Below are 14,544 nucleotides of genomic sequence, written 5' to 3'. Positions count from 1 at the left end.
CTAATCAGAGCTGGATTAAAATATCCTCAGATTACTTAGCCAAGGGTTGTACAAATGTACTGTTTCTTTTTTAAAGGGCAATATATTGAATTGTAGATTGTCTCAGGTAGTATGGGTGTTTTTTCTCAGATTTTTTTATGTCAATCTGTTATGAGTTTACCCCACAAAGGCAAAATCAAAAACGATCAACACAGATTTTCTTTCAGCAGGATAATGTCAGTAGTATGGTTATTTTAACAAAATGAATTCTAATCCATGAACACAGTATATCTTTCCATCTGTTTGTGTCATCTTCAATTTCTTTCATCAGTGTCTTATAGTTTTCTGAATACAGGTCTTTTACTTCCGTAGGCAAGTTTATTCCTAGGTATTTTATTCTTTTTGATGTGATCATAAGTGGAACTGTTTCCTTAATTTCTCTTTCTGATAGTTCATTGTTAGTGTATAGAAATGCAACATTTCTGTACATTAATTTTATATCATGCAACTTTACTGAATTCACCGATGAGCTCTAGTAGTTTTTTGGTAGTGTCTTTAGGATTTTTTATGTATAGTATCATTCTTCCCAGTTTTATTCTTCCCTTCCAATTTGGATTCCTTTTATTTCTTTTTCTTATCTGGTTGCTGTGGCTAGGACTTCCAATACTATGTTGAATAAAAGTGGCAAGAGTGAGCATCCTTGTCTTGTTCCTGATATTAAAGGAAATGTTTTGAATTGAATCTACAAATTCAGTGCAATCCCTATCAAAATACCAGTGGCATTCTTCACAGAACTAGAACAAATAATTTTAAAATTTGCATGGAAACACAAAAGACCCTGAATAGCCAAAACAATCTTGAGAAAGAACAGAGCTGGAAGTATCACACTCCCTGACTTCAGACTATACTACAAAGCTACAGTAATTAAAACAGCAGGGTACTGGAACGAAAACAGACACACAGATTAATGGAACAGAATTCAGAGCCTAGAAATAAACTCATGCATTTATGGTCAATTAATCTATGACAAAGGAGGCAAGAATATACAATGGGAGAAGATAGTGTATTCAATAGTGGTGCTGGGAAAACTGCACAGCTACATTAAAATAATGAAATTAGAACATTTTCTCACACTATATACAAAAATAAACTCAAAATGGATTAAAAACCTAAATGTAGGACTGGAAACCATAAAACTCCTAGAACAAAACAGAAGCAGAACACCCTTTGATATAAATTGTAGCAATATATTCTTGGATCTGTCTCCTAAAGCAAAGGAAACAAAAGCAAAACTAAACAAATGGGACCTAGTTAAACTTAAAAGCTTTTGCACAGCAAAGGAAACCACTGACAGAATGAAAAGACAACCTATTGAATGGGAGAAAATATTTGCAAATAATATGATTGATAAGGGATTAATATCCAAAAAATATACGCATCTCATACAACTCAACATCAAAAAAAAATAAAGCAAACAAACCAAGATTAAAAAATGAGCAGAAGACCTGAATAGTCATTTTTCCAAAGAAGACATTAAGATGGCCAACAGGCACGTGAAAAGATGCTCAACATCACTAATCATTGGAGAACTGCAAATCAAAACCACAATGAGATATCACTTCACACTTGTCAGAATGGCTATCATCAAAAAGATCACAAATCATAAATGTCAGTGAGAATGTGAAGAAAAGCGACCCTTGTACACTGTTGGTAGGGACATAAACTGGTGCAGCCACTGTGGAAAATAGTATGGAGGTTCCCTAAAAAATTAAAAACAGAACTATCATATAATCTAGCAATTCCACTCCTGGGTATACATCTGAAGAAAATGAAAACACTAATTCGAAAAGATATATGCACCCCAATGTTCACAGCAGCATTATTTACAATAGCCAAGATATGGAAGCAACCTAAGTGTCCACCAACAGATGAATGTTGCTGTACAGCAGAGACTGGCACAACACCGTAAATCAACTATACTTCAAAAAACAAACAAACAAACGAATGAATGGATAAAGAAGATGTGGTATATATATATACAATGGAATACTACTCAGCCATAAAAAGGAATGAAATTTTGCCATCTGCAACAACATGGATGAACTTGGAGGGTATTATGCTCAGTGAAATGAGTCAGACAGAGAAAGATAAATACTGTATGTTATATGCAGAATTTAAAAAATAACACAAACTAGTAAATAGAGCAAAAAAGAAACAGACACACAGATATAGAGAACAAACTAGTGGTTACCAGTGGGGAGAGGGAAGGGGAGGAGCAAGATAGAGGTAGGGGACCAAGAGGTACAACTACTATGTATAAAATAAGCTATGAAGATATATTGTACAGTACAGGGAATATGGCCAATATTTTATAATAACTATAAATGGAGTATAACCTTTAAAAATTGTGAATTACTATGTTTTACACCTGAAAATTATATAATATTATAAATCAACTGTACCTCAATTTAAAAATTCACTAAAAAATCTTTTTTAAAAAGGGCAATTTAAAATCTTTTCCTCAGTTTTAATAGTGATTAATATGCATTGTGATGCCATGGGCTGTTTTTGTAGAAAGAAACTATTTGAAAGCATTTTTGGACACTGTTTCATCAGATGTGGTTGCTAAAGATTTTGTTTTGTTCATGTATTCTTTTTACAGTAGGAAGTCAAAAAACGTGGGGAATGACTGATTGGAATAAAGGTCTGTGTGAAGGAAATAACTGAGTTATGTTAGTAAACTGTGGGAGAAAGCTTAAATGGGGCAGCCATAAATCAAGGCATTGTTATTAATCTTTTTCCATTCCAGTTATGTAATAAAACTTCACACAGAGACATACACATGCACACACATACATACATCATTCTTAAAAGAGATACCATTTTCAATGGTATCTTTTTTCAATAAGAAATTTTTGATAATTTTTCAATAAGATAGTTTTTACAGATATTGTAGATGGTACAATTACATTAGTAGGTAACATGGATTCCAAACTTCTATTTTTTTCAACTCAAATAGGTTCCAAATATGTAGACTTTATATAGTTTTCATGTCTACTATCCGTTTTTTGAAAATTAGTGTGTATGGGAAAGCAAAGTTGATTTTTCACAGAATTTAATAACAGCTGGATTCCAAGTGTTGAAAATAAAAGATTTATTTTATTTTTTTTATACAGCAGGTTCTTATTACCTATCCATTTTATGCATATTAATGTATATATGTCAATTTCAATCTCCCAATTAATCACACCACCACCAACCCCGCCCCTTTCCCCCCTTGGTGTCTATACGTTTGTTCTCTACATCTGTGTCTCTATTTCTGCCCTGCAAACTGGTTCATCTGTACCATTTTTCTAGATTCCACGTATATGCATTAGTATACGATATATGTTTTTCTCTTTCTGACTTACTTCACTCTGTATGACAGTCTCTAGATCCATCCATGTCTCTACAAATGATCCAATTTTTTCCTTTTATTGGCTGTGTAATATTCCATTGTATATATGTACCACTACTTCTTTAACCATTTGTCTGTCGATGGGCACTTAGGTTGCTTCCATGACCTGGCTATTGTAAATAGTGCTGCAATGAACATTAGGGTGCATGTGTCTTTTGGAATTCTGGTTTTCTCTGGGTATATGACCAGAAGTGGGATTGCTGGGTCATACGGTAATTCTATTTTTAGTTTTTTAAGGAACCTCCATACTGTCCTCCATAGTGGCTGTATCAATTTACATTCCCACCAACAGTGCAAGAGGGTTCCCTTTTCTCCACACCCTCTCCAGCATTTGTTGTTTGTAGATTTTCTCATGATGCCCATTCTAACTAGTGTGAGGTGATACCTCATTGTAGTTTTAATTTGCATTTCTCTAATGATTAGTGATGCTGAGCAGCTTTTCATGTGCTTCTTGGCCATCTGTATTTCTTCTTTGGAGAAATGTTTATTTAGGTCTTCTGCCCATTTTTTGATTGGGTTGTTTGTTTTTTCAATATTGAGCTGCATGAGCTGTTTATATATTTTGGAGATCAATCCATTCTCTGTTGATTCATTTGCAAATATTTTCTCCCATTCTGAGGGGTGTCTATTCGTCTTGTTTATGGTTTCCTTTGCTGTGCAAAAGCTTTTAAGTTTCATTAGGTCTCACTTATTTATTTTTGTTTTTATTTCCATTACTCTAGGAGGTGGATCAAAAAAGATCTTGCTGTGATTTATGTGAAAGAGTGTACTTCCTATGTTTTCCTCTAAGAGTTTTATAGTGTCCAGTCTTACATTTAGGTCTCTAATCCATTTTGAGTTTATTTTTGTGTATGGTGTTAGGGAGTATTCTAATTTCATTCTTTTACATGTAGCTGTCCAGTTTTCTCAGCACCACTTATTGAAGAGACTGTCTTTTCTCCATTGTATATCCTTGCCTCCTTTGTCATAGGTTAGTTGACCACAGGTGTGTGGGTTTACCTCTGGGCTTTCTATCCTGTTCCATTGATCTATATTTCTGTTTTTGTGCCAGTACCATACTGTCTTGATTACTGTAGCTTTGTAGTATACTCTGAAGTCAGGGAGTCTGATTGCTCCAGATCCATTTTTTTCCCTCAAGACTGCTTTGGCTATTTGGGGTCTTTTGTGTCTCCAAACGAATTTTAAGATTTTTTATTCTAGTTCTGTAAAAAATGCCATTGGTAATTTGATAGGGATTGCACTGAATCTGTAGATTGCTTTGGGTAGTAGAGTCATTTTCACAATATTGATTCTTCCAATCCAAGAACATGGTATATCTATCCATCTGTTGGTATCATCTTTAATTTCTTTCATCAGTGTCTTACAGTTTTCTGCATCCAGGTCTTTTGTCTCCCTAGGTAGGTTTACTCCTAGGTATTTTATTCTTTTTGTTGCAATGGTAAATGGGAGTGTTTCCTTAATTTCTCTTTCAGATTTTTCATCATTAGTGTATACAAATGCAAAAGATTTCTGTGCATTAATTTTTAAATTTTATTTTATTTATTTTTAATATATTTTATTTATTTTTATATATCAGGTTCTTACTAGTTATGTGCATTAATTTTGTATCCTGAAACTTTACCAAATTCATTGATTAGCTCTAGTAGTTTTCTGGTGGTATCTTTAGGATTCTCTATGTATAGTATCATGTCATCTGCAAACAGCGACAGCTTTACTTCTTCTTTTCCAATTTGCATTCCTTTTATTTCTTTTTCTTCTCTGATTGCCATGGCTAGGACTTCCAAAACTATGCTTAGTAATAGTGGCAAGAGTGGACATCCTTGTCTTGTTCCTAATGTTAGAGGAAATGTTTTCAGTTTTTCACCATTGAGAATGATGTTTGCTGTGGGTTTGTCATATATGGCCTTTATTAAGTTGAGGTAGGTTCCCTCTATGCCCACTTTCTGGAGAGTTTTTATCATAAACGGGTGTGGAATTTTGTCAAAAGCTTTTTTCTGCATCTATTGAGATGATCATATGGTTTTTATTCTTCAGTTTGTTAATATGGTGTATCACACTGATTGATTTGCATATATTGAAGAATCCTTGCGTCCCTGGGATAAATCCCACTTGATTATGGTGTATGATCCTTTTAATGTGTTGTTGGATTCTGTTTGCTAGTATTTTGTTGAGGACTTTTGCATCTATATTCAGAAGTGATATTGGTCTGTAATTTTGTTTTTTTGCAGTATCTTTGTCTGGTTTTGGTATTAGGGTGATGGTGGCCTCATAGAATGAGTTTGGGAGTGTTCCTTTCTCTGCAATTTTTTGGAAGCGTTTGAGAAGGATGGGTGTTAGCTCTTCTCTAAATGTTTGATAGAATTCACCTGTGAAGCCATCTGGTCCTGGACTTTTGTTTGTTGGAAGATTTTTAATCACAGTTTCAATTTCATTACTTGTGATTTGTCTGTTCATATTTTCTAGTTCTTCTTTGTTCAGTCTTGGAACATTATACCTTTCTAAGAATTTGTCCATTTCTTCCAGGTTGTCCATTTTATTGGCATAGAGATACTTGTAGTAATCTCTTAGGATACTTTGTATTTCTGTGGTGTCTGTTGTAACTTCTCCTTTTTCATTTCTAATTGTATTGATTTGGGTCCTCTCCCTCTTTTTCTTGATGAGTCTGGCTAATGGTTTATCAATTTTGCTTATCTTCTCAAAGAACCAGCTTTTAGTTTTATTGATCTCTGCTACTGTTTTCTTTGTTTCTATTTCATTTATTTCTGCTCTGATCTTTATGATTTCTTTCCTTCTACTAACTTTAGGTTTTGTTTGTTCTTCTTTCTCTAGTTCCTTTAGGTGTAAGGTTAGATTGTTTATTTGAGATTTTTCTTATTTCTTGAGATAGTCTTGTATTGCTATAAACTTCTCACTTAGAACTGCTTTTGCTGCATCCCATAGGTTTTGGATCGTCGTGTTTTCACTGTCAGTTGTCTCAACGTATTTTCTTATTTCCTCTTTGATTTCTTCAGTGAGCTCTTGGTTATTTAGTAACGTATTGTTTAGCCTCCATGTGTTTGTGTTTTTTACGTTTTTTCCCCTGTAATTGATTTCTAATCTGATAGCACTGTGCTCAGAAAAGATGCTTTATATGATTTCAATTTTCTTAAATTTACTGAGGCTTGATTTGTGACCCAAGATGTGATCTATCCTGGAGAATGTTCTGTGCACACTTGAGAAGAAAGTGTAATCTGCTGGTTTTGGATGGAATGTCCTATAAATATCAATTAAATCTATCTGGTCTATTGTGTCATTTAAAGCTTGTGTTACCTTATTAATTTTCTGTTTGGATGATCTGTCCATTGGTGTAAGTGAGGTGTTAAAGTCCCCCACTATTATTGTGTTACTGTCTATTTCCTCTTTTATAGCTGTTAACAGTTGCCTTATGTATTGAGGTGCTCCTATGTTGGGTGCATATATATTTATAATTGTTATATCTTCTTCTTGGATTGATCCCTTGATCATTATGTATTGTCCTTCCTTGTCTCTTGTAACATTATTTATTTTAAAGTCTATTTTATCTGAGTATTGCTACTCCAGCTTTCTTTTGATTTCCATTTGCATGGAGTATCTTTTTCCATCCCCTCACTTTCAGTCTCTATGTGTCTCTAGGTCTGAAGTGGGTCTCTTGTAGACAGCATATATATGGGTCTTGTTTTTGTGTCCATTCAGCAAGCCTGTGTCATTTGGTTGGAGCATTTAATCCATTCACATTTAATGTAATTATCGATATGTATGTTCCTATGACCATTTTCTTAATTGTTATGGGTTTGTTTTTGTAGGTCCTTTTTTCTCTTGTGTTTTCCACTTAGAGAAGATCCTTTAGCATTTGTTGTAGCACTGGTTTGGTGGTGCCAAATTCTCTTAGCTTTTGCTTGTCTGGAAAGTTTTTGATTTCTCCATCGAATCTGAATGAGATCCTTGCCAGGTAGAGTAATCTTGGTTGTATGTTCTTCCCTTTCATCATTTTAAATATATCATGCCACTCCCTTCTGGCTTGTAGAGTTTCTGCTGAGAAATCACCTGTTAACCTTATGGAAGTTCCTTTGTATGTTATTTGTCGTTTTTCCCTTGTTGCTTTCAATAATTTTTGTCTTTAATTTTTGTCAATTTGATTACTATGTGTCTCGGCGTGTTTCTCCTTGGGTTTATCCCGCCTGGGACTCTCTGTATTTCTTGGACTTGGGTGGATATTTCCTTTCCCATATTAGGGAGGTTTTCGACTATAATCTCTTCAAATATTTTCTTGGGTCCTTTCTCTCTCTCTTCTCCTTCTGGGACCCCTATAATGCGAATGTTGTTGCATTTAATGTTGTCCCAGATGTCTCTTATACTGTCTTCATTTCTTTTCATTCTTTTTTCTGTTCTGCAGCAGTGAATTCCACCATTCTGTCTTCCAGGTCACTTATCCGTTCTTCTGCTTCAGTTATTCTGCTATTGATTACTTCTAGTGTATTTTTCATTTCAGTTATTGTATTGTTCATCTCTGTTTGTTTGTTCTTTAATTCTTCTAGGTGTTTGTTCTTTACTTCTTCTGGTATTTGTTAAACATTGCTTGCATCTTCTCGATCTTTGCCTCCATTCTTTTTCCGGGGTCCTGGATCATCTTTACTATCATTATTCTGAATTCTTTTTCTGGAAGGTTGCCTATCTCCACTTCATTTACTTGTTTTTCTGGGGTTTTATCTTGTTCCTTCATCTGGTACATAGCCCTCTGCCTTTTCTATCTTTCTGTGAATGTGGTTTTTGTTCCACAGGCTGCAGGTCTGTAGTTCTTCTTGCTTCTGCTCTAAAAGATTTAAAAGGTACCTGCAAACATTTTTTTGGTCAACTTCTATGGCTTTTCTTCCTGTTTCATCTTATAATCATATACTCATTTCTCTTAGGACATAAAAACAATGCTAACTATATCTATCTAAGATTGTACTATATTTCTTACTTGTATTGAAATAGCTGTCATAGCACTAATAATAATAAAATGTGACATTTTGGTTAGGCTCAATTAAATAAAATTTTAAAAATACTTTATAAAGGGACTTCCCTGGTGGTCCAGCGGATAAGACTCCACGCTCCCAATGCAGGGGACACGGGTTTGATCCCTGGTCAGGGAACTAAGATCCCACATCCCACATGCCGCATGCCACACGGCGTGGGCAAAGAAAAAAATAATAATACTTTATAAAATACTTTTAAAAACTTTTAAAAATACTTTAAAATGCTTTTAAAAATACTTTTAAAAATACTTTTATATATTCAGAAAACCAAAAACTGAGTTTTTCTATTTTCTTGCTCTTTACTAACATTAAGTAATATAATCCATGTGATTTACTGTTTTATAATCAGTTAAAATATTGTTTTGAGTGTACCATGTATTATAAGTGAGACAGAGGGCAATAAAATAAGGCAGGCCTCATGCAAACAGATTGTGTATGGGGGCGCCTCATCCTTTGACCTGATGGGTCATGCTGGAGGTTCTCACCATCCCAGGCTTACACAAGTGGACACAGAACAAGGTGCTTAATGGCCCATAGACTGCTTTTGGCAGTGATTCATCTGAGGCCTCCTCATTGCCCCAGAGCCGATGAAACATCAGATGCTGATCACCCAGAGTGAGGTGGACGTTTATGAAGCACTTGCTGTGGTTCTTCCCATCCTTCAAAGTCCAGTTCAAATACTCTTTCTTTTTCTTTTTTTAAACTTGAACAACATAAATTTATTTTCTCTCTGTTTTGGAGCTGGAATATTGAGATCAGGGTGCCAACATGTTCAGGTTTTGGTAAGAGCTCTCTTCTTGGCTTGCAGACATCTTCTTGCCATGTCCTCACATGGCAGAAAGAAAGAGAGCTCTCTGTTGCCTCTTCTAAGGACACTAATCTCATGCCAGTTCAAATACTCTTTCTTCCTTGAAGCCTTCCTGAGGATCAGTTTCTAGTTGCATTTTTCTCTGGTTGTACTCATGTAGGCCTAAGAGGAGTTAACTTCTTTTTCGCTGCATTCTTTTTTCACTCTGCCACTTACAAGGATATCTGACAGGCTGCCTGCCGTGCTGGTTATTCGGGGATGTGCTTGTGTGTCTGTCCCTCTTTCCAGCCCTTTGAGGGCAGGAACTGAGATGGATTCTTCCCAGCTTTCTTTCAGCACCCTGCACTAACAGGAGCTCTACAGAAGTGGGATAGATTTGTTTAGAGTTTATTTATGACTGGGCCATCCAAACCAATAATTCTCCAGAAGTAAACATCTTCGGGGTGAGGAGAGCCATAGAACCTCCATTTTTCTATTTACACACCCCCTGTTCCTATCCTGACCTGTGTCAACTTCTCCCAAGGTTGCTCCCTCCATTTATATCATGATCTGCCTTTATTCCCTTCTGCCTTCAGACATGCCCAGGCCTTTCTGATCTAGACTGGTTGTGTAAAAGGTGCCCATTTGTTTGTGCACAAACAGCATTGGACATTCTTTCTTTCTGAACATGCTTGAAACTAGAGTTTATGTTTTCTCGTATCAGAGTCACGGCAATATCTCCCAGTTTATAGATAAAACAATTGAAGCCCAGATAGGAAAAGAAGCTTTGCCAAGGTCATTGCACTACTACACAGTGCAGAACTAAAAGGCAGTGGTACTCTTGGCTGTGTAGTCTGGGATGGGACTTCCTCTACTGGAACAAAGGGCAAATGAATCAACCTAGTCTACGGTGGCCTCTGTGGTCTGACAGAGGCCAAACCTGCCTCATATCTACCTTCTTTGAACAGCCACCTGCCACACTGAGAGTGTGACAGAAGCAGCTGTTGTAGTAATTTACTTGGGATGGTTAATGGATCCCCCCATTCTCTCCTCCTCCTCCTTGTAATACATAGGATCTCCTCCTTATAATATTCAGGGTCCTCAGGGAATTCCCTGGCAGTCCAGTGATTAAGACACCATGCTTCTACTGCAGGGGGCACGGGTTCGATCCCTGGTTGGGGAACTAAGATCCCGCATGCCACACGGCATGGCCAAAATATAGGGGAAAAAAGTTAACTCTAAGTTAACTCTCAAGGGCACACTGAACCAGCATTAATTGGGACCAAACAGGTCAGCCCTGGTTTCCCCACTGGGGTTCCCCAAGAAGCCTGCTGGTTTCTAAACTAGGGCCAGGACTGGTTGTGAGCAACTGGCTCTCAATAACTCTCATCCTGATCTAGCTTAGTTTTGCTCTTTTGGTTATAAGAAACCAAGACCCACTCAGGCTAGCTCAGGGAAATTTTTATTGCTGTGGTGGTTCTAAATAAAGATGCATTTGGGGCAATTATGGAATCATATAAATCAAAGAATAAGACTCTTAACAGGGAAAAGTGAAAGGATTGTAGAGATGGAGAGTATTCTTGATAGCAGGCAGCTCCAGGAATCCCAGAAACAGAATTCAAAGGTTCACCTTCTGAATCTCCTCTATTAATGAGACAGACGCTTTCTTTTTTTTAATTAATTAATTTGGCTGCGTTGGGTCTTAGTTCCAGCATGTGGGCTCTTTAGTGCATGCGAGACCTCACTCCCTGACCAGGGATCGAACCCGGGCCCCTGCATTGGGAGCGCAGAGTCTCAACCAATGGACCACCAGGGAAGTCCTGACACTTTCTACATGGGCTTCATCTGCTAACTCAGAGCTTTTTCATCCCACCCCACTGCTATAACATCAACCTTACCTCATGGAATCTCTGGTGGGTCCTTTCTGATTTGAGTCTCACTAAACTGATGTAGTCTCCCTGTTTCCCAATTCCAAGTTCCCCAAAGATCAATCTAATTAGCCCAGTTCGTCCTTTTGCTTCAGTCAGATATATTACCCTCAAATTTATAGGTTATCTCCTCTTGGATCAGTTGCTCTGGTCCAATGAACTGCGGCTGCAGGATAACTGGTAGTGTCACTGGGCTGAAGCTGGAACAGATCCCTTTAGAGGAAATGTGGATAGGGCAGGCTCTATGACATCTCTAAGATGTGACATGAGCTTGGCTCAACAGGTCTATCCATAATTAGCAAATGCTACGGTATCTCACTTCCCAATCTCTCAGTCCACCTATGATTTCAGGTGGACAGTTTGTGCACGTTAGACTCACCTTGAGCTAACAGTATCCCACCTCAAACACCATCCGTCGTTCTGCTTCTCTGCCCCAGGCCTTCTCCAATGCTATGGAAGCCACCTGTGTGTAGTCCAGAAGAACAGGGGTTACAACTGTGGTAGGCAGGATTCGAAGCTGCCCCCAAGTTTTCTCTCCCCCTGGTGTGCACACCCTGCATAATCCCCAGGACTGTAAAAATGACGGCTTTTACTCCCATGATTGGGTTATACTACATGACATAGTTGGCCTTAACATAGGGAGATTATCCAGGTGGGCCTGACCTAATCATGAATCCTTTAAAAGCAGAGAGTTTTTCTCTAGCTAGTGACAGAAATGGAAGTCAGAGTTCAAAGCACTGAAAGGATTTGATGCACCATTACTGACATGAAGATGGAAGGAGCCACGTAGCAAGGAAATGGGGACCTCAGTACTGTAGCTGCAAAAAACTGAACTTTGCAACATAAATGAGCTTGAAAGTGGACTTTTCCTCAGAGCCTCCAGATGAGAACTTACTCCAGCTGACACTTTGATTTCAGCCATTTGATACCCTAAGAACCGAGTCATGCCATGCTGGATTTCCGACATACAGAACTGTGAGCTAATAAATGGGCATTGATTTAAGCTGCTAAATTGTGGTGATTTGCTACATGTCAATACACAACTGACACAACCTTGGAGGAACTATCAACCAGTAGGGGAAGGTAGCTGGGGATAAAGTCACCAGCCTCCCATCCTTCACGCAGACAATTCTGAGAGGCATTCTTCATGCTCTTTGGGTCCCTCCAGCAGAACTGATCCCCTGTAGCACACAGCACCACCTTAATAATGCACCCTTATATTGGCTTTTCCTCCTTTCACATCTCACTCCTCCTGTTCCCTCATGCCAGCTTCCTGAGATCACCTCCAAAATAAACTGCCTGCTCCCAAGTCCTTGCCTCAGGCTCTGCTTTGGGGGGAACACAACCAAGACAACTGCTACCAGGAGTAGCCCTAGAAAACATGCCCTCACCACTCAGATGGCAACAAGGACCCCATTTCTGTTGGTAAGTGAAGTGGCGATAACCCCTGGCCTGTTGTAGCATCATACTCATTCAGACATTCACCTGCAGGGGGCTGAAATGTTTTACAGGTTGAAGGGGATGCATGAGTTATTCAGTAGCTCTAGTACTTTGAAAATATGAGGTATTTTTAAGGGTGGTAAAATTGACCCTCTTTTGTTAACTACCTTATAAAACAAAGCTAGAGAAAGGCATGGACATATATACACTACCAAACGTAAGGTAGATAGCTAGTGGGAAGCAGCCGCATAGCACAGGGAGATCAGCTCAGTGCTTTGTGACCGCCTGGAGGGGTGGGACAGGGAGGGTGGGAGGGAGGGAGACGCAAGAGATATGGGAACATATGTATATGTATAACTGATTCACTCTGTTATAAAGCAGAAACTAACACACCATTGTAAAGTAATTATACTCCAATAAAGAAATAATAATAAAAATGTTTTAAACTAAAAAAAAAAAAAAAGACTTGAAGAAAAATAGGCTCAGGTAAGCTAAGTGTAAACACAGAGCGTGCTATGAAAGCCAGAAGGCATCCATGGCAATTTTCAAAGAGATTCTCATCTCCTGCACCCACAAGGCAGATTGTGCTACAAGGCAGGGCTAGGACTTGACTGTAAAAATGGCAGAGCTACAAAGGAGACTGTGCAGCCTTGCCAGGTTTCCAATGCTAAAGTTGGGGGCTTGACAGGGAAAGTGGGACCCTGCATCCTGGGATCAGGGTATCTGGGTGGATGCTCCTGAGAATCTAGAGCCCTCAGATTCCTCTGAACCCTCCAGACCCACAGAATCAGCCCCTGAGTCCCCTCCCTGGTGCTGCCACAGAGCAGCCTCTGCTTGCCTGGAGACCGTGCAGGGATCTCATCTGAGGCAGATACTCTTCTCATGATAAAGCCTGGACTCCCCTCAGTACAGTTCCTGCTCTGAGAGGAAACAGCGACTCCGCAAAAGGATGCTAGGACCTGGGGAATCTGTGTGGACCTGGAGGGTGCTGGAGTGGAGAGCAGGGTGTGGGCATATCGGCTACATGGGGACAGTGTCTTGATGTGGACATGCTCTCCTTGACTCTGGACTGAAGACTCAGCAAGAATGCCGGAGCTCTTCTAACGTGCAGGACGCTGGGTTCATGAAGCTGGGATGTGACAGTGGTCCACATTAAATGAGGGGAGGAGGCTGACGCCGCCTTGGCAGCGTGTGGAGGAAGAAATGAGAAGGTTCAGGGAGTGTGAATGATAAAAAGGGCTTCTGAGGGGACGGCAAAGAACCCACCACCCTGGGAAAATACAGAGGCCACCCCCCACTAAGGCAATAAGGCATGCACTGGTGAGGGGAGACCGACATCTTCGAAAAGCTTGGTGTTGGCTGTCCTCCGTGCGAGCATTAAGCAGCCACTCTCTCTGAGACCCTAGGACACTGCCTTAGTGTAGGGATGTGTCCCACCCAGAGTAGGATCTGCCAACCTCCACACCTCCACACCTCCCCGCCTCTAGGAATCTCTCCTCCTTCATCTCACAGATGATCTTTCCCTTCCACTTCAGGACATCTAAATGAGTTTCTTTAATGGGCTTAGGCTTTTAAGAAAGTGAAGGGAACTGTTGAATGCCAGCTCTGGCATTCTGTTTTAGTTCTCTGGACCATCCCCCATATGGTTCCACTGTACTTCCACCTACAAAAACATATCTGAGGCAAGGACCTGGATCTGCTTTAAGGGACAGGAGGGAAGAGGGAGGAAAGAAAGAGAGGAAACAATGTGTTACATACTCACAAAACTCAAAGGACCAAAATTTGGCAATCGCTGACTTTTAAAAATGTAAAGTGGATTAAAAATCATCACTATAATACAGTAAATCTCACTTCTGTTTTAATATGTTCCTTGAGCTTGGGAGAAAATCATGGACATAGAGCTCTGGGAGCGGCACTGGC

The 14,544-nt window shown here is 39.0% G+C and overlaps 1 non-coding gene and 1 pseudogene across 2 annotated transcripts in view; both read right to left on the bottom strand.

Annotated features, from left to right (window-relative positions):
- The window catches only part of LOC111188012 (olfactory receptor 13C7-like), a 104,585-nt pseudogene that overhangs the window by 6,673 nt on the left and 83,368 nt on the right, over positions 1–14,544 (bottom strand). Inside the window, exon 4 of the transcript XR_016393589.1 lies at positions 11,564–11,647. The product of XR_016393589.1 is annotated as an olfactory receptor 13C7-like (transcript). The remainder of the gene's footprint in view (positions 1–11,563; positions 11,648–14,544) is intronic.
- LOC115803864 (small nucleolar RNA SNORA69) lies at positions 130–282 on the bottom strand. Its single transcript, XR_004024657.1, has one exon. It is a non-coding gene; the product is annotated as a small nucleolar RNA SNORA69 (small nucleolar RNA).

This window comes from Delphinapterus leucas, chromosome 6 (assembly GCF_059928025.1).
Source record: "Delphinapterus leucas isolate spDelLeu-1000000601 "Yukka" chromosome 6, BTC_Dleu_Yukka2, whole genome shotgun sequence".
NCBI classification, from domain to species: domain Eukaryota; kingdom Metazoa; phylum Chordata; class Mammalia; order Artiodactyla; family Monodontidae; genus Delphinapterus; species Delphinapterus leucas.
The sequence above is the reverse complement of the archived record's forward strand: the minus strand, read 5'-3'. Positions and strand labels throughout refer to the sequence as shown.